We start from the raw sequence: 26,681 nt of genomic DNA on the forward strand, positions 1-26,681 counted from the left end.
CAGGAATAGAAGACCCAGAGTTACTTCTGCTGCAGAGGATAAGTTCATCAGAGTTACCAGCCTCAGAAATTGCAGCCCAAATAAATGCTTCACAGAGTTCAAGTAACAGACACATCTTAACATCAACTGTTCAGAGGAGACTGCGTGAATCAGGCCTTCATGGTCGAATTGCTGCAATAAAACCATTACTAAATGAAACCAATAAGAAGAAGAGACTTGCTTGGGCCAAGAAACGTGAGCAATGGACATTTGACCGGTGGAAATGAGTCCTTTGGTCTGGAGTCCAAATTGGAGATTTTTTGGTTCCAACCACTTTGTGAGATGCCGTAAAGCATGGAGGTGCTACGGTGTGGGGGTGCTTTACTGGTGACACTGTCTCTGATTTATTTAGAATTCAAGGCACACTTAACCAGCATGGCTACCACAGCATGCTGCATCCTATCTGGTTTGGGCTTAGTGGGACTATCAATTGTTTTTTAACGGGACAATGACCCAACACACCTCCAGGCTGTGTAAGGGCTATTTTACCAAGAAGAAGAGTGATGGGAGTGCTGCATCAGATGACCTGGCCTCTACAATCCCCGACCTCAACCAAATTGATATGGTTTGGGATGAGTTGGACCGCGGAGTGAAGGAAAAGCAGCCAACAAGTGCTCAGCATATGTGGGAACTCCTTCAAGACTGTTGGAAAAGCATTCCAGGTGAAGCTGGTTGAGAGAATTCCAGACTTGTGCAAAGCTGTCATCAAGACAATGGGTGGCTCCTTTAAAGAATCTCAAATCGAAAATATATTTTGATTTGTTTAACACTTTTTTGGTTACTACATCATTCCAAATATGTTATTTCATAGTTTTGATGTCTTCAATATTATTCTACAATGTAGAAAATAGTAAAAATAAAGAAAACCCCTTGAACTTTTGACTGGTACTGCATGTCTTTTTCAAGTTGTATGTGTGCTTGTTTTTAAAATAGTCAAATGAATTAATAAACTAATCATGATACTTGGTCAATTGAGCGGGCTCTATGATACTCTATGATACTCTATTCTGAGAGGTTTATTTAAACTCATTTATTTGAAACTAGTGTGAAATTTCTTCTATTTGAGATTTGATTTAATATAGTTTATCAAACATTTAATCGGCCATAACACATCTGATAGCATGATTCATTATGTGCCATCGACAGCTAGAACTCTGATTTGGTTAGTTAACTCTGGCAATTATTTAGCTGGGCCCACTCCAAATTAGAACACTGATATGCTTCTGGTCTCCATAGCAACTTCCTGTACTTTTTTCCCGAAGTCTTGTTTGTCATTTTTCATTTATTATTTTTTTTGTTTGCTGTCACGTCGTACCAAAATGAGTTAATTACAGCTGCGGACGGGTGGTATACTGCGCGAGATGACAGGAGGTCTCTGATGATGCCTGATGGATTAGCATGGCTGTTTATTTTAGCGCCCAAAGTGTTTATTTTATTTTAATTCCTAAGGCATTGATGCTTGCTGTAATTATTTAATGACTGTGCTGTACCACGCTGTGTCAGTAAGCACATTTCCCATCCGTTTTTTAAATCTTTTGAGCATTTTGGTAAACAATCATGGTTGCTACCTGGACTACAAATACACCCCCCCCCCCTTTTTTTTCTTCTTCCTGATTGGCATTGACTGCTAATGATGTGTGAGGGTGTGGGAAGTCCATGACACAGGAGCAGAGAGCATGCTATGGCTATTGCTAATGAGATTCTTAATTGCCAATGCCCTTCAACCCTTTGAGTTCCAAATCAGGAATCTATGAAGCCATCTTTGACGAATGTCCATTGGAGGCCTAAGGCTAATAGTTAGCGCTTGATAAAAAGGAAACAATGAGTTGGTTATACGGTACGAGTCAAAAGTTTGGACACACCGACTCATTCAAGGGTTTTTCTTTATTTTTACTATATTCTACTTCTTTAGAATATTAGTGAAGACATCACAACTATGAAATAACATATTTGGAATGATGTAGTAACCAAAAAAGTGTTAAACAAATCAAAATATATTTTATGTTTGAGATTCTTTAAAGTAGCCACCCTTTGCCTTGATGACAGCTTTGCACACTCTTGGTATTCTCTCAACCAGCTTCACAAGGAATGCTATTCCAACAGTCGTGAAAGAGTTCCCACGTTTGCTGAGCACTTGTTGGCTGCTTTTCCCTCACTCTGCGGTCCAACTCATCCCACACCATCTCAATTTAGGACTCGAGTGGCGCAGCAGTCGAAGGCACTGCATCTCAGTGCTAGAGGCGTCACTACAGACATCCAGGGATCGAACCAGGGTATTACAACTGGCCGTGATCGGGGCATCCCATAGGGCGGCGCACAATTGCCTCAGCCATCACTGTAAAATAAGAATATGATCTTAACTGACTTGCCTAGTTAAATAATAATAAATAAATAAAAATTGGGTTGAAGTTGGGAGATTGTAGAGGCCAGGTCATCAGATCTAGCACACCATCACTCTCCTTCTTGGTCAATTACCCCTTACACAGCTTGGAGGCGTTTTTGGTCAATGTCCTTTTGAAAAATAAATTATACTCCTATTAAGCGCAAAGCAGATGGGATGGCGTATCGCTGCAGAATGCTGTTGTATCCATGCTGGTTAGGTCGTGCCTCGAATTCTACATGAATCACTGACAGTGTCACTATCAAAGCGTCCCCACACCATCACACCACCTCCTCCATGCTTCAGTGTGGGAACCACACATGCAGAGATCATCCATTCACCTACTCTGTGTCTTACAAAGACTCATCATACCAAAGGACAGATTCCCACTGGTCTAATATCCATTGCTTGTGTTTCTTGGCCCAAGCAAGTCTCTTTTTATTATTGGTGTCCTTTAGTAGTGGTTTCTTTGCAGCAATTCGACCAAGAAGGCCTGATTTACGCAGTTTCTTCTGAACAGTTGAGGATGTGTCTGTTACTTGAACTCTGAAGCATTTATTTGGGCTGCAATCTGAGGTGCAGTTAACTCTAATGATCTTATCCTCTGCAGCAGAGTTAACTTTGGTTCTTCCTTTCCTGTGGCGGTCCTCATGAGAGCCAGTTTCATCATAGCGCTTGACTGCGTTTTCCGGATTGACTGATCTTCATGTCTTAATTGTAATGCATTCCAGTTGGCTACCTCACGAAGCTGGTTGAGAGAAGGCCAAGTGTGTGCAAAGCTGTCAAGGCAAAGGGTGGCTACTTTGAAGAATCACAAATATAAAATATTTTGATTTGTTTAACACTTTTTTGGTTACTACATGATTCCATGTGTGATTTCATAGTTTTGATGTCTTCTCTATTATTATACAATGTAGATAATAATACAAATATAGAAAATCCCTGGAATGAGTAGGTGTCCAAGTCTTTTGACCATTTACTGTATATGTCTTCGTCTTAAAGAGGTGTTTTCTGGTCTTATCGGTGGCTCGGTTTTGTGTTCAGCAAGCAAGATGTTTCATCACCAGCTCATTCACTTCAGCTTTACAGTGGGATTGTCACTTTAATCTAATAAACAGAGAGTTAAGTAATCTTCTGGGCTTCTGTCAAGCTTTTGAGGGGCTAATACCAGGCTTTGATAGGCTTCGTCATTGAGGGAATGTGCTAAATGGCCCGCTGAACCATGTTTTTTTTCGATGAGGGACACATTTTCCTGGAGCGAGTCTTGTATACCTTTCATGGTGTTAATTTATTTGGGGCTAATTTAGCATTCTCGGCTAGTGCGACTGGGTGCGGAAAAAGTCTTTGCAGCCTTTGTTCAAATCCACCCGACACAGGAGTTGTTTACCTTGAATTTCTAAGCAGTTAAGCTTGTTTTCCCTTTTTCTTGTTCTGCCCCATACTTTTCTTTGTGTTGAAGGGAGAGTGAGGAGACAAGGAAACGAAAGGTTGAGTGGAGTTTGACTTATAAGCTGACTGCAAGTCCGCCTTCTGGGAGGCTGGGTGGCAGCTCTAAACTTTGCCAAACTTCTCTCTCTCTGGTTCGCACTCTGGTTCTATCTCTGTCCATCTCTCTTTATCTCTCTCTGTTCTCTGCTAACATAATTTTTTTGCCGTCTCTCAACCCTTGCTTAGCTGAGAATGTAGATATCTTCAGTTGAGTTATGACCTGTAAAGAGATCCATGATTCCACCAAGCAGTTGGGCAATGAATGCTTGTCTTTTTAATATAGCATCAAAAAGAAAGTTGTGTGGTGGTTTTTCTCAGATATTGCAATGAAGGCTGCCTCATTACCGACATAAGAGGGACTCCCACACGAGCATCAGGTGTCTTCCAAGTTGGAAAACTAGCTCTTTTAGTATTTGTCAAGTAGGGATCTTCAATTGAAGAAGCTCCCATTTTTATGGGGCAGGTAGTCTAGGTCTTAGAGCGTTAGGCTAGTAACCGTAAGGTTGCTGGTTCAAATGCCTGAGCAGACAAGGTGAAAAATCTGTCCATGTGCCTTTCAGCAAGGCACTTAACCCAAATTTACTTGAGGGGCACTGTACTACTCTGGCTGACCCTGTGAAACAACACCTTTCAATGCACCTATCTCTGGTGTATGTTACACTAAAACATTATTTATTTTATTATATTCTCTGAGTGGCCTGCCTGCAATCTCATACTGTATACCCACTCTACCTGTCCTATTCTCCTCACACAAATTTGAAAAGAGTTGGACAGATGAAAGAAGGTTACTCAGTAGGCCTAGTACTCGGGTGAGTTGTTTTCATATCAGTGCAGAAGAAGGAAAGTAAACAAAGAGAGGAAGCCACTTTAGATTGGGGAGCACGTCTTCTCTACCCTCGTTTGCCTTCTCATAAACCCCAGTTTTTTTCTGGACAGCCACTATATCCTCTGTGGCCTCTTCTCACTATGCGATAATGGAAAGTCTTCGGACAGTTTGTGAAGTGAGAAATAAGGAGAGGGGGAGTGCGAAGGGAAAAAAACGTGAGAGCTATCCATCAACGGCACAATCAGAGGCTGGGATCCTTCGTTCAGATAAGGACTGTTTAGAAAGATGGACGGCCATTGTCAGCGCACAGCATCATCCAAAAAGGCTTAAATGAAATCTAAAGATTCTCAGCGGTGGCTTGAATTACCTCTTTAATAACTGCAATAAGGCCCAGGCTAAACCTAGTTCAAGGATGATTATAGTGGCAGTTCCCAGCGTTATTATTACAGATTGTAAACATTAGCCTGCCCTAACCTCTTCAGCTCAGGGCCTGCCGGGAGAGGGAGAGTTGTGGTGGGGGGTTGAGGAGAATACCATAGGTCAGGGATCACCAACCAAATTTATCCGCGGGCCGATTTTTTTTTCTTGAGTGGATGGTCGGAGACATAATTACAAATAATTAGTACAGCAAATTGACGCACTAACCTTGCTTACATTTGTATACGATCACGTGTCTCTCTATTATGCATGGAATACTTGGGAATAGATTTCTTAAATTAAAATCACTTGGAACTGATTTCCTGGTGTTTTTACAGTCTATGTCCAACAATGAAAATAAAAAAATCTCAGAAAACTTGCCTGGCCAAATAAAACCACCGCCAGTTGGGGAACCCTGCCATAGATAGTAGAGGGGGGATGTGGCTGTGTTCTTGAGGTTCAGTTCTCAGGGCTTCATGTCCATTGGCAATTGGGCTCCTGAATGGCGCAGCGGTCTAAGGCACTGCATCTCAGTGCAAGAGGCGTCACTACGGTCCCTGTCACTACAGTCCCTGGTTTGAATCCAGCCTGTATCACATCCGGCCGTGATTGGGAGTCCCATAAGGCGGCATGCAATTGGCCCAGCGTCGTCTGGGTTTGTCTGGGGTAGGCCATCATTGTAAATAAGAATTTGTTCTTAACTGACTTGGTGTCCATGTCCTTTCCAAATACTTCCCATGGTTATTTTCACCAGTCAGACATGGGGTTAATAGCAGCCTTTTCTACCAGATTTGAATTGCAATGACACATTGTTGCCACGTAAGTTAGGCTATGCTGCTTAGGCATACACCCCCTTACCCAGGTAGAGACATTGCTCCTGGTGGTTTTCTATGGGGCATAACGTATCTTCATAAAGGTATGCCAAGTTGCGTTGAGATCTGCTCTTTGCATGAATAATCTTTACTGTAATTGGCTATCTCAGGTTAAAACAATGTTTCTAAGGAATACCACAGTCTGATGTAATATTACAGGTCAATATTACCGACAGGGAATCAATGGCTGAAGTTGTCCAGATAGCTGCATCAATCTAATCACTTCATTAGTGATACGGTCGTATGGAAACTCAAGCTTGGATTGGATGCGAATAAAGCTGCCATACAACACATACATTTGTTGTGTTTAAGATAATAAAGACAAGAAAAAGTTAATGTCTATTTCTGATTTGCAGTTCTCTCTCTAATATAAAGACATGGAAATCTAGCCTGTGATGGAATAAAAGGGCTTTTATTCTGACCTCTCATATTGACAGTCTATTTATGTCTCCGGCAGAACTCATTTCAGCCTCAGTTTCCTGCTGAGAATAAATGAAGCTTCTGGAGGACCCTCGCTGTGTCTCTGGAACTAGCCTGAGTATTCTGTTCTTAAGTGCAGAAATTGGCAACAGTTCCCCCTCGCTAAGTACACCACACATTCAGTGAGACTTCCTTCTGCCAGCCGAGTCAATTTGGTCAATAGATGCTTTTAATTCCTTTTCCAGCATGCTTTGACAGGAGGGCCCAATGAGGCGGACTTGGCGATTTGTGAAGCCTGAAGGGACTCTCTCAGTGCTGATGTCATCGTCCATGTTAACCGTGTGTGGCCCAAATGACCCATGTTGACGCCGCTGGTCTTACCTCCGGTTTCAACACTTCAAACTGATTTGAGCATTGAGTGAGCTCAGCCTCTTAGATCATATAGCCTACAGTACTATAATGGTTTCAAAAGCCTAGTCTTGCCAATGACCTTGGGCATAGCCGTCATATCTCCTGTCACATCGTGTCACAGTCCAGGTCATCTATTTTAGGCTTTGCGTAGTTGGTAGGAAACTTCATAATTTCAGGTCAAGTAAGCCTACATCAAGAGGTTTCTTAATGTTGTTCTATCCCTTCATCATTAGGTCCTTACTTGCTCCAAACAAACTGATCAGCTGGACAGGAATCATAAAGGGCAGGTTGTTTTGCTGGAGGGATTATAGCTAGCCAGTAACTTTGCTCAAATACCAACCCACTGGACGAATGCCCTGAGCATAACAGCACAGCCAATTTGGACTGTTCTGGGGCGAAAATGAGGATTGTTGGTAGGCCTATATTCCTCCTCACTACAGCCGACAGTACCTGTCAGCCCACGCCCGTCAAGAGCTGCCTGGCGATGTCGAGACGGGTTTTATTTCAAAATGAGAATCGATGGTTGTTCTGACGGCCGCAATTACTGTCGTCTCCATGTCAAGGTCTGAGCCTGTCCCTCCAACAGAACAGCCTAATTACTCATTAGCAGCACATTTTTACCTTTTATAATCTCACGTCATAAAGGCTCTACCTTTTCATCTCGTTCAGGGGGAGGGCTGTCTGTCGGTGATTGTTAGCGTTAGCTGCCCCGCTCCGAAGCTCTATTACCTTTATGCCAATGATGAATTTATGAAATACCGCAGCCCAAGTGCACCGTCTCTCAATATCATGGGGTCAAAAGCCTCCCCCCAGCCCATTTCTTTGTCTCCTTATTTAATTTCCTGGCCGGCTAGGGCCTTGATTAATGCTTTGCAATGCCAGAGTTGGTCATCTGCTTTCTTTTTTTCTCTTTTTTTCAAGATTCGTAGTGTGCCACCTGCTCCTCTGTTTTTCGAAGGGGAATGTTTTGATTGTAATGATGGTTTTTATTGCATGCTTTTCATTTTCATTCTGGTATATGATGAGAAGTTTAATATATGAGGCTGAGTGATGGTTATAACCTTGGAGCTCTCATAACGTGGGGAATTGACACCCCCAGCACCTGTTGAATATAGGCTGAATGATGGTTATAGCCTCGAAGCTCATAACGTGGGGGATTGATACCCCCCAGCGCCTGTTGAATATAGGCTGAATGATGGTTATAGCCTCGAAGCTCTCATAACGTGGGGCATTGACACAGGACATTGTTCTGGATGAATAAATGCCAGCAGGAGCCTATTGTTTAGTAAACTATACTCAAAATTCTTCCATCACGGTATCCAAAACCCCATGGCTCATAGGTAATGACAAGGCTGCTTTTTCATTTCTGTTACCACTTACACAATTTTTAAAGAAGAATACCTACTGTTGCTTGGCATTTTGTTGAAATTGAATAGTGGAGAGATGTTTTTTTTTACCCCCCCGGGGTACGCTCAAAGCTGTCGGGGGTAGGCCAAATAAAAATGTGATTCACATTTTAAACATAATACAAAAATTACAGTTCATCACATTTTCAAACAGTACATTTATATTTTCCAACTGAGCTTGGAAAATTTGGGTGAGTTTTTTTCTCTCTCACCTGACTAGCCTCGTTTCTCTGCCCAAAATAAAATTAAACCATCTAGTGTTCAGCGAAATAACAACACAATGTCAAATACAGGAAACCTTCACGCAGACATTTGGAAACGAAACATGACAATTTGAAAAATAAGCCACAGGAGTTTTTTGAGCGAGAATAAAGACAACTTTCAAGTAGTAAGACAAGTAAACTCAGTAAAAAAAGAAACGTCCCTTTTTCAGGACCCTGTCTTTCAAAGATAATTCATTAAAATCCAAATAACTTCACAGATCTAAATTGTAAAGGGTTTAAACACTGTTTCCCATGCTTGTAGAATGAACCATAAACAATTAATTAACATGCACCTGTGGAACGGTCGTTAAGACACTAACAGCTTACAGACGATAGGCAATTAAGGTCAGTTATGAAAACCTGGGACACTAAGGAGGCCTTTCTACTGACTCTGGAAAAACACCAAAAGGAAGATGCCCAGGGTCCCTGCTCATCTGTGTGAATGTGCCTTAGGCATGCTGCAAGGAGGCATGAGGACTGCAGATGTGGCCAGGGCAATACATTGCGATGTCCGTACAGTGAGACTCCTAAGACAGCGCTACAGGGAGACAGGACGGGCAGTTGATCGTCCTCTCCGTGGCAGACCACGTGTAACAACACCTGCACAGGATCGGTACATCCAGACATCACACCCGCGGGACAGGTACAGGATGGCAACAACAACTGCCCGAGTTACACCAGGAACGCACAATCCCTCCATCAGTGCTCAGACTGTCCGCAATAGGCTGAGAGAGGCTGGACTGAGGGCTTGTAGGCCTGTTATACGGCAGGTCCTCTTCAGACACCACCGACAACAACATTGCCTATGGGCACAAACTCACCGTTGCTGGACCACACAAGACTGGCAAAAAGTGCTCTTCACTGACGAGTTGCGGTTTTGTCTCACCAGTGGTGATGGTTGGATTCGTGTTTATCGTCAAAGGAATGAGCGTTACACCGAGGCCTGTACTCTGGAGTGGCATCAATTTGGTTGTAGGTGGAGGGTCCGTCATGGTCTAGGGAGGTGTGTTATAGTGTCATCGGACTGAGCTTGTCATTGCAGGCAATCTCAACGCTGTGCATTACAGGGAAGACTTCCTCCTCCCTCATGTGATACCCTTCCTGCAGGCTCATCCTGACATGACCCTCCAGCATGACAATGCCACCAGCGATACTGCTCATTATGTGCGTGATTTCCTGCAGGACAGGAATGTCAGTGTTCTGCCATGGCCAGTGAAGAGCCCAGATCTCAATCCCATTGAGCATGTCTGGGACCTGTTGGATCAGAGGGTGAGGGCTAGGGCCATTCCGCGAACTTGCAGGTGTCCGGGAACTTGCAGGTGCCTTGGTGGAAGAGTGGGGTAACATCTCACAGCAAGAACTGGCAAATCTGGTGCAGTCCATGAGAAGGAGATGCACTGCAATACTTGCAACTGGTGGCCACATCAGATACTGACTGTTACTTTTGACTGTTACCTTTAAACACAGTTGACAGTTTGCGGAGTTTATAAAAGCAACAGATACCATTAATAAGAAGGGGCTAGAAGTGTATTTCTTATATGGTGAGTTACTTAGTGGCTAGAACAGGCAAGCCTCATTCTTTTGTGGAGGACTTAATTCTTCCTGCTGCTGCGGATATGGCTGGGACAATGCTGGGGGAAAAGGCCAAAAAAACTATGCAGACAATGCCCTCATCAAACACTGTTTCACAACGCATCAGTGACATGGCAGGAGATGTTTTGAAACGGTTACTGCTTCGCATACCAGCTAGTGAATTATATGCGTTACAGCTTGATGAGTCAACAGACGTGGCGGGCCTGGCACAGCTCCTGGTATATGTCCGTTACGTTGATTGGGGGGTCAATTAAGGAAGACCTCTTCTTCTGGAAACCAGGACAACATGAGATGATTTAAAAAACGCTCTGGACAGCTTTGTGACATCAAATGTACTTTGGTGATCAAGACGTGTTGCTATCTGTACTGATGGCACAAAAGCCATGACAGGGAGACATAGTGGAGTGGTAACGCACGTGCAAGCAGTTGCTCCCGATGCCACTTGGGTACACTGCAGCATCCACCGAGAGGCTTTTGCTGCCAAGGGTATGCCTGACAGCTTCAAAGACGTTGACCCTGGTGCTAGAGGGGGTACACAGTTGGAGGTTGAATGTTTGAAGGGGTAAAGGACTATTAAAAGTTGGGAACCACTGCTAAACGAATGGTATCCTTTCAGTTAAGCGTACTAGTGCTTCACTGGTCTACTGGATGTTGATGCTGTTGCTATGCAACCTCTTGCTAACTTGTTAGCATAACAGATTACTAGCTAGACATTTAGACTTCGTGTGTATTCTTAAATTCAATCTGGAGTGCCAGAGTGCCCCCTGGGTGTTCATAAATTGAGGGTTGTCAGATTGTCCGTTTGTAAATTCAGAGCATTTAGCTCCTCGGAGTGTTCAGAGCGCACACCGGATGCTCTGGTCGAAGAGTAGGCTTGATTTGAGAGTTCTGACCTTACAACGGTAGTCAGGCATCCATGCCAACTGGCTAACGTTGGCTAGCTTGCTAGCTACTTCCAGACACACATAAGAGAACACCTCACTTTGACCATTTTACTTACCCTAGCAGCGATGGTTAGGCAGTTTTCATGTTATCCAGAGCGTTGGTGACAAACTGTGCTGCTGTCAACAATTTAATTACACTTTTTGAAGATGTTTACTGATACCGGTTATATTCCATGGGTGTTGAGCGTTCGTAAATTCGTCACTTTTTCTGCGCTCTGGTACACTCAGACGAGAGTGCTCTGAAATCAGAGTAGATAGCCAGAGCGAATTTACGAAAGCACCTAAATGTCCATTAACAACACCACTTAGCTAAGCTAAGTATGACTGTAATAAGTCAAACGTTGGTTAGTAGCCAACTAACATTAGGTAGCTAGCTAACATACCGGTACATACTGCTGTAATAATATGCTAGGTGGTTTGTAAGGAACAAATTGTCAGCCAACATAACATGTAAGGTAATTTATTTGAAAAGTCATTGCTCAACCTTGCTGTCATAATTATTTAAAGCTGTGAATTGTTGGACTTTGGCTGCATATTTTCTGCCATTTTCTTCAAATCTGAAAATGATGTAAAGCCACACCATTTTTTGAAGAATTGCATTATGGGCCCTAAAAGCATGGAAATAGTGTCCACTGCTTGTATATTTTGTATTTTGGCTAACGTAGTACGACATCCGGAACTTTTGTTGTACTAACTATATCCATACTATGACCAATAAGCATACTATATACTTAATTTACATCACAAATAGTACGATTAATGCGGTTAGTATGAGTATTCAAACACAGCTCATGTCTTTTTGTTTCTACCCCAATGGTGGAGAGGAGAGTGAGATGCTAATCCTTTCCTTGCCTGGGAAGGTATCTGTATAATTTTTTGGAAGCAAAGCATTATAAATATAAAATTACTTGAGTTGTTAGCAGGATAAGAGGCTGACATTCAGCACATGGGGTGGATTAATACACTCCATGTTTCTCCTGACAGCTCTCTCTTTCTTCCTGCTTTGTGGGGAAATAGGCCAAATCCTTAGATGTCATTAATTTCTCTCTCCGGGGTCAGACGCTGAATATCTTGACTTCAGAGGGGCGGTCACAAATGGCAACATGGTCTCCCTCACTTTCCTTCTATAAAACACCCAAACCGGAGGAGAGAGCCAGCCAGGGAACTTTTAATAGATCCAATAAACAGAAACACGTTGGTTACAAGCGACCCAAGCCCTTGAGCTGGCCCTTCCATCAGCTTTAAAGCCCATGTCAAGGATAAAGACATCCCTTAATGGGATGGTTATTAAGCTGCTATGAGCTAAAGGCCATACAGCTAAGCTAAGTGGACCATCAGGGCACCCCTGTGCTGGTGCGGCAACTAATCCCAGGGAGAGGCACGCTACTGTGGCCACGGCACCAGGCTTCGTCTGCCTCTCCTGGCTGTCACAGCTCTGCTGATTTCTAATTAAATGACCCGAAGCCGCATTGTAATATTCAATGCAAATGTGGGTGGGGTGGGTGAGTGGGGGTGGGGGGTCTGTGAGCCACCTTCTGGCGGTAAACCTAGATATCCCACGACGCACCCGCCACCAGATTCGTTCTTCTTGACCTCCTTCCATACAGTCACCCACCAAAGAGCTTACAGGTGTGTTCAGGGCTAAGAGAAGCAATTTAGATTTGAATTGTTTCAAGACTCGTTCAAGTGATGGGAGAGGGAGACTGAAAAAAAGACGGAGTCCCTTATGTGAAGTAGTAGCTGTCATTTGGATTAGGTGAAATAATCCCTTTCCTCCTCAATGGCTCCCACCTCTCTCCTCCCTCCACCCCTCAGGCTCTCTTCTTCCTCACCCCTGCCAAGCCCACTGGGATCATAGCTCCAGTGTAAAAACTCAGGCCAGGTGCTGATGGAACTTTTCTTTTTTCTCTCTCTCTCTCATTCCCTCTCTACTTCCATCTCAACTATGGCAGTAAACTAACGCAGCCCAACCACAGAATAGGGGGAAGATTAGCACGCCCCCACCCTCTCTCGCTTCTTCCTTTTTTGTTGTTGCTTACTGCCGTCGGGCTGCTCCACACGTAGCGGCCCCACCGAGAGACGGAGAGAGGGAGAGGAAACACTGAGGGCAAAACCCCATGGGTGCTGAGGATTTAGTGGAGGACTGAGGAGATGAAGCAGCCAGTCAGTGAGGCTTGATCAGGAACAATCTGAGAAGAGGACAGAATGGCAGTTGTTGGTTTGATATGGCAAACGGTATGCGCCTGACTTACACACATGCACAAACTGAGGTATAAACATACCTGTGTGCCCCCACAAAAGAAAGGAAACTATCTGAATGAGCAAATGAATAATGGAGCTCTGCAATGACTAGGGTTGCTGCATCCGCTCTCGTTGAGCTGTTTTTGAGACCACCTTAGCAGAATAATAGATATTCCAATGCCATAGATGGAGCATGGATCAGATGACACTGCATGCATGTTGATGTTATTGGGTTAGTGTCCACCATCCGCCTGCCCACCATATATGATTGGCTTTGAGAGAAACATATTGACTCACTTTCTGAAGGAGGTGAAGTGAGGTTTTACCGATATTCTCTGCTTATGTCTCCGTGGAGCTAATTCTAATGTAAATGTCAAATGGACCACGGTCAGGTGGAGAGAAGCCTGACAAGGCCCTGAAGTTATTTACCGTGAGTTACAGTGCCTTTCGAAATCATTCATACCCCTGGACTTATTCCACATTTTGCTGTGTTACAGCCTGAATTCAAGATTGATTAAATCTATATTTTGTATCACCTATCTACACACAATACCCCATAATGGACAGTGAAAACATTTTTAAATGTTTTATTTGCTAATTTATTGAAAATGAAATACAGAAATATCTAATTTACATAAGTATTCACACCCCAGAGTCAATACTTTGTAGAAACACCTGTGGCAGCGTCTTTCTGGGTAGGTTTCTAAAGCTTTCCACACTTGGATTGTGCAATATTAGCCCATTTATTATTTTAAAATTCTTAAAGCTCTGTCAAATTCGTTGTTGATCATTGCTAGACAAACATTTTCAGGTCTTGCTATACATTTTAAAGTAGATTTAAGTCAAAACTGTGACCTGGTCACTCAGGAACCTTCACTGTCTTCTGGGTAAGCAACTCCAGTGTAGATTTGGCCTTGTGTTTTAGGTTATTATCCTGCTGAAAGGTGAATTCATCTCTGTGTCTTGTGGAAAACAGACTGATCCAGGATTTCCTCTCGGACTTTGCCTCTGCTTAGCTCCATTATGTTTCTTTTTCGTCCTGAAAAACTCCAGTCTTTAACGATTACAGGCATACTCCTATAGGGCTGTGGCGTTCACCAAATTTTGTCAGCCGTTGATTGTCAAGCAAATAACTGTCGCTCTCACAGTAATTGACCGTTAATTTACATAAACACATTTAGCACCTCCTGGCTTCCACACATCAGTGACCTACAAGCCTACACACTATATAGCCTACACCTTCATAATAAATCCATTATTTATTTTAGATGGGTTTAAAGAAACATGATATGAAGAAAATGTAGTCTATTTCAGAAGAACAGAATAGCATACTCTGAGTTGTCCTTATGTTAGATCCTGATCTGGTTATGCCATATGGCTGTGGGCTACATTCATTTAGCAGACAAGACGTGCTTAGAATTCCGTGGCATTATTTTTTTTTATAGTATGAAGAATACAATTGAACAAAGCTGAGTAAAATACACTGCTCAAAAAAATAAAGGGAATACTAAAATAAAATAACACATCCTATTTTAGACGGGTTTAAAGAAACATGATTACTGAATCTGAATGAATTAAATATTCTTATTAAATACTTTTTTCTTTACATAGTTGAATGTCCTGACAACAAAATCACACAAAAATTATCAATGGAAATCAAATTTATCAACCCATGGAGGTCTGGATTTGGAGTCACAATCAAAATTAAAGTGGAAAACCACACTACAGGCTGATCCAACTTTGATGTAATGTCCTTAAAACAAGTCAAAATGAGCCTCAGTAGTGTGTGTGGCCTCCACGTGCCTGTATGACCTCCCTACAATGCCTGGGCATGCTCCTGATGAGGTGGCGGATGGTCTCCTGAGGGATCTCCTCCCAGACCTGAACTAAAGCATCCACCAACTCCTGGACAGTCTGTGGTGCAACGTGGCGTTGGTGGATGGAGTGAGACATGATGTCCCAGATGTGCTCAATTGGATTCAGGTCTGGGGAACGGGCGGGCCCTGGTAGAGGTGATATGATCCTTGACTAGTCTCTCAAAGCACTTCATGATGACAGAAGTGAGTGCTATGGGACGATGGTCATTTAGCTCAGTTACCTTTGCTTTCTGGGTACAGGAACAATGGTGGACATCTTGAAGCAAGTGTGGATAGCAGACTGGGATAGCAGCCTTGCGAAGGTTAACATGCTTAAATGTCTTACTCACGTCAGCCACGGAGAACGAGAACCCACAGTTCTTGGGAGTAGGTCATGTTAGTGGCACTGTGTTATCCTGTTTAGCTTGTCTGGGAGCAAGACGTCGGTGTCCGCGATGTTGAATTGCGACTCCACTTTGTCTCTGTACTCACGTTTTGCCTGTTTGATTGCCTTATGGAGGGAATTATTCAACCATATTCCCAGTCACCTTATCATGGTTAAATGCAGTGGATCACGCTTTCAGTTTTGCACGAATGCTGCCGTCTATCCACGGTTTCTGGTTTGGGTAGGTTTTAATAGTATTTACAAATACTCCGGTATACTGCCCAACCCTAGCCTCATGGTTAAATCCCTCAGCTGTTTCCTACCTCTCCAGCAACTGAGTTAAGAGGACACCTTTATCTTTGTAGTGACTGCGTGTATTGATACGACATCCAAAGTGTAGTTAATAACTTCACAAGGCTTTTTACCCATCTAACAATTAGACACCCCTGGTGTTTGTGGTTGAATCTTTGCCAGAAATTCACTGCTCGACTGAGGGTCCTAACAGATAATTAAAGTGTGGGGTACAGAGAGGAGGTAGTCATTAAAAAATCTGGTTGAACACTATTATTGCACACAGTGAGTCCATGCACTCATTATGTGACTTGTTAAGCACATTTTTGCTTCTGAACTTATTTAGGCTTGTCATCGGTTTGAATACCTATTGACTCAAGACATTACATCTTTTCATTTTTTATTAATTTGTAAAAATGTCCAACAGAATTCCTCTTTTACATATGAGGTATTGTGTCTAGGCTAGGGCTGGGCCATATTGCCTAAAAATCATCTCGATAAAAAAATAAAACGTATGGGTGATTCACTATGTATATATATTTATTTATTATTACTTTTCTCTAAATAAGCTTGGTTGTACAATTAAAGGTCAGTACACTGCATTTTGAACAGTCAGGAATTATCAAATGAATTCAGGGCTTGTAAAACTAATATAAATATAAGCCTTCAACCATAAGATTCACTATAATCTAATTATCAAAATAGTATAACCTGCTTTTTTGCTCTAATTAATGATCTGGCTTTCAAGTCTATGAAAATCCCCTTTTGTTACACATGTAACCAGAACCATGCACATTCACTACTGATAACCAACGTCATGTATTCTAGAAAATTAACAGTTCATAAAAACCTCTCTCTCAAGCACAAGTCCACTGCTATTGAGTAACCAACTAATATTTTTTTTGAAGTCTAGCCAACATGGCTCTATTTGTTTGACAACAAGGTAGAACAGTTGAACTTTTCTGAATACACCCACCCGTTCTCTGTTCTACATTTTTGGAGTTGAGACATAATAAGGGTATCGTTACCAAGGTTAATTTCTCCTCTATTAAAGTAAAGCGAGTTGAAACAGCTTGTCAGGGTGGAAGAAGTTATCTTTCATCTCTTTGTTGTTGTGAGTGGCAGGGGGAGGGTTAAGGTGTCTGTCTGAGTTGCAACACAGCACACAGCACAGAAGCAGTGAAGGAGACGAGACCAAAAAGACAAACACTCATAAAAATAGAAGAGAAGAAAAACTAACCTAGATTCTTGCGATACAGGCATTTAGAACATCGCTTCAACATAAATTTGACTTAATCAAATTAGTTCGATATCGCTCAGCTCTAGTGTACAGTGGTTCTTCCTTTAAAGGTTGTAGCACACCTTGCGGGTTGCCGCAGAAATCTATGGCACATTATTTAATTGTCAGCCATTGTTACCATTAATGCTAGTTAGTGCTAGTTTGACCACCAGAGGGCATCTTTGAGAAGCATTTGAAAACCTTCAACATTGGCTGTACTAGAGAATTTAAAACCTTTTTTTGTAAGAACATAGTATATGGGATTGATTTGAAGAAATGTATCTTAATTAATTAAATTAATATTATGGTGTTTCGATTCCGAGAAAAACGAAAAACCCTCTGGGTTTTCGTTAAAAAATCTGGCGCTGTACACCGTGACGGTTGGGAGTAGGCTACAGTACTAAGAGCATAACATTTCCACACCCTAAGTGTAGTCTAACCAATACCCAAAAGGAGATTCAGTCAAAATAAAAATCTCATTAATTTATCAAGACCAGTCCCCATGCTTGTCTCAGAGCAGTGCTAAACGGTGCTGAAATTGTTGTAGGCTAACGCTTCAAATCCTATTGCTTCTAACTTCAATATGCTTTTTAAACAAATAAGCCCTACACCACTTAACAGCACATTACTCAACACTAGTGAGGCTCATATCGCCTACGGTAGACCTACAGTATATTGAAAAATATTTGTTTCAATTAAGTTACTCTCAGCCGATAATTAGATTTAGAGGATTGGAGGATTCTACAGTAATATCTAAGGGGCATTTTTCGTTTGGGCAAATCTGATCTGTGAGAATATCTAAGGGGCTTTTATATCATTCTAAATTAATTAATAATAATCATCATAATTGCTTTATTTTAAAAATTAATGATATTCTGGAGATTATTTAGTTTTCAAGTAACCTAAAGTGAGGGAGAAAAAGGACATTCTTGAACATGCGGTGAGACATCGTTACTAATTTGTAAATAAAGACAGTTTGTAGGCCAGTGACAACAAATCTCAATTTAATACATTTCAAATTCAGGGTGTAACACAACAAAATGTGGAAAAAGTCAAGGGATGTGAATACTTTCTGAAGGGACTATATGGTCTCCTCTGTGAAGGCTTCTGCTCTTGTGGCTTTTCTTCTCACCATCGACAGTACCGTTTAAAAATAATTGTTTAGCTCCCTTAACAAGACAGACAACACATTTTGAAGGGCATGGGATCGTTGGGTGTATGTACACCTATATGCCTTATAAAACTATGGAGTTATATTGAAAAGTAATAGATAGGGTTTTGGGAAATCCTCTGAAACAAACTTTGAATCAGAGGCCTTCTCATGGCATTTTCCTGAAAATCTTAGGACACCAGTCTCAGACAAATAGGGTTTCTTAGAGGAGACTCTGAGACTGGGAGTGTTGAATTGAATTTCTCACCTTTTAACAAAACTCTCATGACTCTTCCCTCATGACCCACAGTCAACTATGGTCGTCACACAGGCTTACCAATATCTCTCTTGATCCTTTTTTTCGGGCCATTTTATCTTCAACTTTATAGTTGATCGTACTGTAGATTTAGGCCTGCAAATCTACAGTCTTTCCCACCTGTTGACATATCTGTTTAACACTCATACATCCAATAGTGACATTTCATCACACGACACATAGAAATGTCTGTGTTTAATAAGAGGATGTTTAATTGCAGGTGCTTCCAGCTGACCAGATTTAGCTTAGTCCTGAAAAGCAAATCAAATCAAATCAAATTGTATTTGTCACATACACATGGTTAGCAGATGTTAAAGCAAGTGTAGCGAAATGCTTGTGCTTCTAGTTCCGACAATGCAGTAATAACCAACAAGTAATCTAACTAACAATTCCAAAACTACTGTCTTATACACAGTGTAAGGGGATAAAGAATATGTACATAAGGATATATGAATGAGTGATGGTACAGAGCAGCATAGGCAAGATACAGTAGATGATATCGAGTACAGTATATACATATATATACATATGAGATGAGTATGTAAACCAAGTGGCATAGTTAAAGTGGCTAGTGATACAAGTATTACATAAGGATGCAGTCGATGATATGGAGTACAGTATATACGTATGCATATGAGATGAATAATGTAGGGTAAGTAACATTATATAAGGTAGCATTGTTTAAAGTGGCTAGTGATATATTTACATCATTTCCCATCAATTCCCATTATTAAAGTGGCTGGAGTTGAGTCAGTGTCAGTGTCAGTGTGTTGGCAGCAGCCACTCAATGTTAGTGGTGGCTGTTTATCAGTCTGATGGCCTTGAGATAGAAGCTGTTTTTCAGTCTCTCGGTCCCAGCTTTGATGCACCTGTACTGACCTCGCCTTCTGGATGATAGCGGGGTGAACAGGCAGTGGCTCGGGTGGTTGATGTCCTTGATGATCTTTATGGCCTTCCTGTAACATCGGGTGGTGTAGGTGTCCTGGAGGGCAGGAGAGCCTTACGGTTGAGGGCGGAGCAGTTGCCGTACCAGGCGGTGATACAGCCCGCCAGGATGCTCTCGATTGTGCATCTGTAGAAGTTTGTGAGTGCTTTTGGTGACAAGCCGAATTTCTTCAGCCTCCTGAGGTTGAAGAGGCGTTGCTGCGCCTTCTTCACGATGCTGTCTGTGTGAGTGGACCAATTCAGTTTGTCTGTGATGTGTATGCCGAGGAACTTAAACTTGCTACCCTCTCCACTACTGTTCCATCGATGTGGATAGGGGGTGTTCCCTCTGCTGTTTCCTGAAGTCCACAATCATCTGCTTAGTTTTGTTGACGTTGAGTGTGAGGTTATTTTCCTGACACCACACTCCGAGGGCCCTCACCTCCTCCCTGTAGGCCGTCTCGTCGTTGTTGGTAATCAAGCCTACCACTGTTGTGTCGTCCGCAAACTTGATGATTGAGTTGGAGGCGTGCGTGGCCACGCAGTCGTGGGTGAACAGGGAGTACAGGAGAGGGCTCAGAACGCACCCTTGTGGGGCCCCAGTGTTGAGGATCAGCGGGGAGGAGATGTTGTTGCCTACCCTCACCACCTGGGGGCGGCCCGTCAGGAAGTCCAGTACCCAGTTGCACAGGGCGGGGTCGAGACCCAGGGTCTCGAGCTTGATGACGAGCTTGGAGGGTACTATGGTGTTGAATGCCGAGCTGTAGTCGATGAACAGCATTCTCACATAGGTATTCCTCTTGTCCAGATGGGTTAGGGCAGTGTGCAGTGTGGTTGAGATTGCATCGTCTGTGGACCTATTTGGGCGGTAAGCAAATTGGAGTGGGTCTAGGGTGTCAGGTAGGGTGGAGGTGATATGGTCCTTGACTAGTCTCTCAAAGCACTTCATGATGACGGATGTGAGTGCTACGGGGCGGTAGTCGTTTAGCTCAGTTACCTTAGCTTTCTTGGGAACAGGAACAATGGTGGCCCTCTTGAAGCATGTGGGAACAGCAGACTGGTATAGGGATTGATTGAATATGTCCGTAAACACACCGGCCAGCTGGTCTGCGCATGCTCTGAGGGCGCGGCTGGGGATGCCGTCTGGGCCTGCAGCCTTGCGAGGGTTAACACGTTTAAATGTCTTACTCACCTCGGCTGCAGTGAAGGAGAGACCGCATGTTTTCATTGCAGGCCGTGTCAGTGGCACTGTATTGTCCTCAAAGCGGGCAAAAAAGTTATTTAGTCTGCCTGGGAGCAAGACATCCTGGTCCGTGACTGGGCTGGATTTCTTCCTGTAGTCCGTGATTGACTGTAGACCCTGCCACATGCCTCTTGTGTCTGAGCCGTTGAATTGAGATTCTACTTTGTCTCTGTACTGACGCTTAGCTTGTTTAATAGCCTTGCGGAGGGAATAGCTGCACTGTTTGTATTCAGTCATGTTACCAGACACCTTGCCCTGATTAAAAGCAGTGGTTCGCGCTTTCAGTTTCACACAAATGCTGCCATCAATCCACGGTTTCTGGTTAGGGAATGTTTTAATCGTTGCTATGGGAACGACATCTTCAACGCACATTCTAATGAACTCGCACACCGAATCAGCGTATTCGTCGATGTTGTTATCTGACACAATACGAAACATCTCCCAGTCCATGTGATGGAAGCAGTCTTGGAGTGTGGAGTCAGCTTGGTCAGACCAGCGTTGAACAGACCTCAGCGTGGGAACCTCTTGTTTTAGTTTCTGTCTGTAGGCAGGGATCAACAAAATGGAGTCGTGGTCAGCTTTTCCGAAAGGGGGGCGGGGCAGGGCCTTATATGCGTCGCGGAAGTTAGAGTAACAATGATCCAAGGTCTTTCCACCCCTGGTTGCGCAATCGATATGCTGATAAAATTTAGGGAGTCTTGTTTTCAGATTAGCCTTGTTAAAATCCCCAGCTACAATGAATGCAGCCTCCGGATAAATTGATTCCAGTTTGCAGAGAGTTAAATAAAGTTCGTTCAGAGCCATCGTTGTGTCTGCTTGGGGGGGATATATACGGCTGTGATTATAATCGAAGAGAATTCTCTTGGTAGATAATGCGGTCTACATTTGATTGTGAGGAATTCTAAATCAGGTGAACAGAAGGATTTGAGTTCCTGTATGTTTCTTTCATCACACCATGTCACGTTAGTCATAAGGCATACGCCCCCGCCCCTCTTCTTACCAGAAAGATGTTTGTTTCTGTCGGCGCGATGCGTGGAGAAACCCGCTGGCTGCACCGCCTCGGATAGCGTCTCTCCAGTGAGCCATGTTTCCGTGAAGCAAAGAACGTTACAGTCTCTGATGTCCCTCTGGAATGCTACCATTGCTCGGATTTCATCAACCTTGTTGTCAAGACACTGGACATTGGCAAGAAGAATGCTAGGGAGTGGTGCACGGTGTGCCCGTCTCCGGAGTCTGACCAGAAGACCGCCTCGTTTCCCTCTTTTTCGGAGTCGTTTTTTTGGGTCGCTGCATGGAATCCACTCCGTTGTCCTGTTTGTAAGGCAGAACACAGGATCCGCGTCGCGAAAAACATATTCTTGGTCGTACTGATAGTGAGTTGACGCTGATCTTATATTCAGTAGTTCTTCTCGACTGTATGTAATGAAACCTAAGATGACCTGGGGTACTAATGTAAGAAATAACACGTAAAAAAACAAAAAACTGCATAGTTTCCTAGGAACGCGAAGCGAGGCGGCCATCTCTGTCGGCGCCGGAAGTAGGTAGGCCGCCATCTCCATCCAGTCTGTCTGGGACATCTGCACTTTGCTGTCCGACATGGTTGTTTACATATGCCAAACAGAGTTTGTTTGAGCGGTATTGGCTCCTCTGAACTTGGTATGAGTTTTCGTTCTCCCATTTTTGTGCCTACATTTTTGGTGAATTTGGGCTCGCTAAATGTTTTTTCTCCACAGTTTTTTATGGCGGCCTACCTACACTTACTTACAAGCCCTTAACCAACAATGCGGTTTTAAGAATAACAAATAATTAGAGCAGCGGTAAATAACAATAGCAGGGCTATATACAGAGGGTACCGGTACAGAGTCAAAGTCACGGGGGGGGGCGTTGCTCTTATATTCAGTTGTTCCTCCCGACTGTATGTAATTAAACCTAAGATTACCTGGGGTACCAATGTAAGAAATAACACATAAAAAAAACGAAATACTGCATAGTTTCCTAGCAACGCGAAGCGAGGCGGCCATCTCTGTGGGGCGCCGGAAGTAGCGAATCTGCATTGGCTCCTGAGTGGCGCACAATGGGATTGCCTTGCAGTTCTCCAGCTGTATCCACTGAAAGCACTCAAGGTTCAAGGCCAAGAGCAGGGGGCACGGCTATATTTAATTATTGGCTGGAGCGCACAGAAGACAGACCTAGCCCATGGGGAAGGAGGAGGAGGAAGGGGGGGTAGCACAGAGCAACACTTTAAGGGGCATTGCAGTAATAATGGAGCTGACTAGGGAAACGTTCCCACTGTTCTAGCAGGTAGCTGGACAATAGACTTGCCTAGGTGGAGGGTAGGGGGGAAATTCTGTCGTCAAATGTATTTCTAAGTTAGGTATTATTATAATTATGTATCACAGCCGACCGTGATTCCATCCTAACGGAAACCCAGAGGGTTTTTCGTTTTTCTTAGAATATAAACACTATAATATTAATGAAATGAATTAAGCAACATTTCTTCAAATCAGTCCCATACACTATGTTCTAACAAAAAAGGTTTTAAATTCTCTAGTACAGGCACAATTGAAGGCTATCAAATGCTTCTCAAAGATGCCCTCTGGTGGTCAGACTAGTGCTAACTGGCATTAATGGTACCAGTGGTTGGCACTTAAATAACGTGCCATAGAATTCTGCAGCACCACGCAAGCTGTGCTGCAGTACGCTGCAACTTTTAATGGGAGAACCACTGTAAGTGTGCTCTTCATGGATAAATCCCGGTTTCAACTGTACAGGACAGATGGCAGACAGCGTGTATGGTGTCGTGGTTTGCTCGCCCACACGACATGATGGTGGTGGGGGTATGGTATGGGCAGGCATACACATTCTGATTGCATTTCTTTCTCAATATCGTTTAATTATTCTTCATTTTTTATATATTTTTTGACATGGCTGTTGCGGGATATAAAGGGATTTATACAAGGATAATTATTCATTCACAACTCATACAAAAGTATGTGTACACCCCATCAAATTAGTGGATTCGGCAAGTCCAGCCACACCCGTTGCTGACAGGTGTATAAAATAGAGTACACAGCCATGCAATCTCCATAGACAAATATTGGCAGTAGAATGGCCTTACTGAAGAGCTCTGTTACTTTCAACGTGGCACCGTCACAGGATTCCACTTTTCCAACAGGTCAATTTGTAAAATTTCTGCTCGGCTAGTGCTGCCCCGGTCAACTAAGTGCTGTTATTGTGAAGTGGAAACGTCTAGGAGCAACAGCGACGTGGTAGGCCACACAAGCTCACAGAACGGGACCGTTGAGTGCTGTAGCTCATAGAAATGGTCTATTTTCTGTTGCAATCACGCTTCACCATCTGGCAGTCTGACTGATGAATCTGAGTTTGGTGGATGCCAGGAGAACGCTACCTGCCCGAATGAATAGTGCCAGTTTTGTGGAGGAGGAATAATGGTCTGGGGCTGTTTTTCATGGTTTGGGCTATGCCCCTTAGTTCCAGTGAAGGGAGATCTTAACGCTACAGCTTACATTCTAGATGATTCTGTGCTTAGTTTGGGAAGGCCCTTTCCTGTTTCAGCATGACAATACCCCGGTCCATACAGAAATGGTTTGTCGAGATCGGTGTGGAATAACTTGACTGGCCTGCTCAGAGCCCTGACCTCAACCCAATCGAACACCTTTGGGATGAATTGGAACGCCGACTGCGAGCCAGGCCTAATCGCCAAACATCAGTGCTCCCGACCTCACTAATGCTCTTGTGGCTGAATAGAAGCAAGTCGCCGCAGCAATGTTCCAACATCTAGTGGAAAGCCTTCCCAGAAGAATTCTGTTATAGCAGAAAAGGGGGGACCAACTTCAAATTAATGACCATGATTTTGGAATGGGATGTTCGACTAGCAGATGTCCACATACTTTTGGTCATGTAGTGTACATCCTCTCCCAAGGTGAAAGGTACCTTATAAATGTGAAATTGCAATTTCACATGTAAAACAACCACGTGAAAATCTCACTTAAGTTTTCAGGGATTTTTTTCATGATAATGTAATTAAATAAAACGCCTCGCTCTCCGCAATTTTCCCTTCGCTTTTGCTGCCTTATTTCCATTTGCAAGTTTTGTGCACATTCATTCCAGCAGAAAAAAAACCCTGGATGTGACCAGATGTAGGTGGAAGTTGTGAAAAATAATGTGAAGAATTAACATTAAAAAAAACATCTGCAGGAAAAAACAACTTCACACTGTGTCTGACTCTAGTGATTTAAAAAATGTATTAGAATTATGTGATTTGTTTGCATTTGTGTTCACACGTGTCCGAAAACCACGTGCATTTTTCAGGTTGGTTTTTAGTTAGGGAAGTGTATGTTTGTGGGGAGAGTCAAGCCCATGTTTGTGTACAGTCTGAATCGTTTTCTTAAGCCAATTGATGTCTGCTTTTTGAAGGGAGTCTTCTTGATTCTGGGTGGTTGGTGGAAAGCTTTCAAGCCCTTTCACTTTAAACATCAAACCAGTTGTCCTAAGATTTGCTCTAGGAGTGAGAATTGAAAAGCAGAGAGAGAGCGCCTCAGACAGTGGGAGCACACGGCGAGGTGTCAGTTGTGTGATCTTAAACTTCTCTTGAGGGCGGAATTGGAGGAGCAGAAGCAGCGGATAAGGCCAATCTTAAAATGCCATGGCAGCTCTGAGAAGGAAATTAAATTTGACTCGGAAAGGACAACTCTGACATGGCCAATTAATAATTCAAGTAGTTTTGGCTTTAATGAGCTGTTCAATTACCGAGTAGTCCCTTGAGAAGATGGTTTAGGGTGTTGCGGCGTGGTCATGTTCTCTCCATGGCTGCCCTGCGCCATCATTCTGAGGAGGCTACGCCACGATTGAGCCGGAGAAATCACCATTAACCTTGTCCCCACATCGCCACTGAATAATGGGCATGCTCTGGGAATGGGCTTCTCTTCTTAAAGACCACTTTCCGAGTCAACAGAATGATTGCGGCGCACCAAACGTCTCCAGTGCTTTACGGTTGTTCAGAAAGCGGCGGTGGGCAAACCCCCTCAAAGTTCAGAGGCTTCGGCCGTTAATCAATCAAGTCAGGGAATTCAATACCAAGTGTCCCTTTTCAAGTGTACTCTCTTATGAAAAGGAGTGAGATGACCTTTTGAGTGCTATGCAAATTAAAACTTATACTAACTGCCCTCCTACTCCGTCAGCGGTGCTAATCAGCACAAGTACAGATGGAACAAAGTGACAGAATATGCCCTTTACAGCGACTTGTTTTGACAGACGCTTCCTTCTTTGCAGATGTTCATACAAAGACCCCATGCTGTAAAGCCACACGCTCCCCAGCATTCTTGAGACTCGACGCAGCCTTATCAAAAGCACTGACATGAATGTGTCGTTTGATGGGTTCAACCCGTAATAATGAAGTGATCGAGGCAATCAGACATTACAGCACCCCTCCTGTTATTGACATCTGTCATCTCGGGCACTTTTGTCTTCTCATGTATTGGTAATCAGCCAGAGGAAAAGCGCAGGGAGCCACTCTTTTTGTGTACTCCATATAAAAAACTGGAAGGACAGCATCGAAAGCACTGTCAGCTGAATGTAAACATAACGCTGACAGTGAGTACGTTTACATGCACACTAATAATTCAATATGAAACTGATTAGCCTTTGGCAGTAGGCTGAGCATTGCAGTAGTCATGTAAAAGCTTTACTCTGATTATCTGAATCGGTGTAAGGTCATAATGGAAGTAAGCATACGCTGAATAAAACACCTGGTTTCCTGAACAATCTTTTGAATTATTAAGACATGTGAACAGCTTGATTGGCGTTCCAGCTGTTTATTTGATGTGCGCATGTGCCAGCACCAGTAGTGCAAGCCTCCCTGTTATGAACGAGTGAAGTGAGTTTGGAAAAACTTAAAGTATGCATCTTAGAAATAAT

At 43.2% G+C, this 26,681-nt stretch overlaps 1 protein-coding gene and 1 pseudogene across 4 annotated transcripts in view; both read left to right on the top strand.

Annotated features, from left to right (window-relative positions):
* The window catches only part of LOC112228465 (cell adhesion molecule 1), a 495,694-nt gene that overhangs the window by 154,287 nt on the left and 314,726 nt on the right, over positions 1-26,681 (top strand). The window lies entirely within an intron of this gene.
* On the top strand, positions 4,300-4,357 carry LOC112229144 (annotated as a pseudogene).

This window comes from Oncorhynchus tshawytscha, linkage group LG30 (assembly GCF_018296145.1).
Source record: "Oncorhynchus tshawytscha isolate Ot180627B linkage group LG30, Otsh_v2.0, whole genome shotgun sequence".
In the NCBI taxonomy this organism is placed as follows: Eukaryota; Metazoa; Chordata; class Actinopteri; order Salmoniformes; family Salmonidae; genus Oncorhynchus; species Oncorhynchus tshawytscha.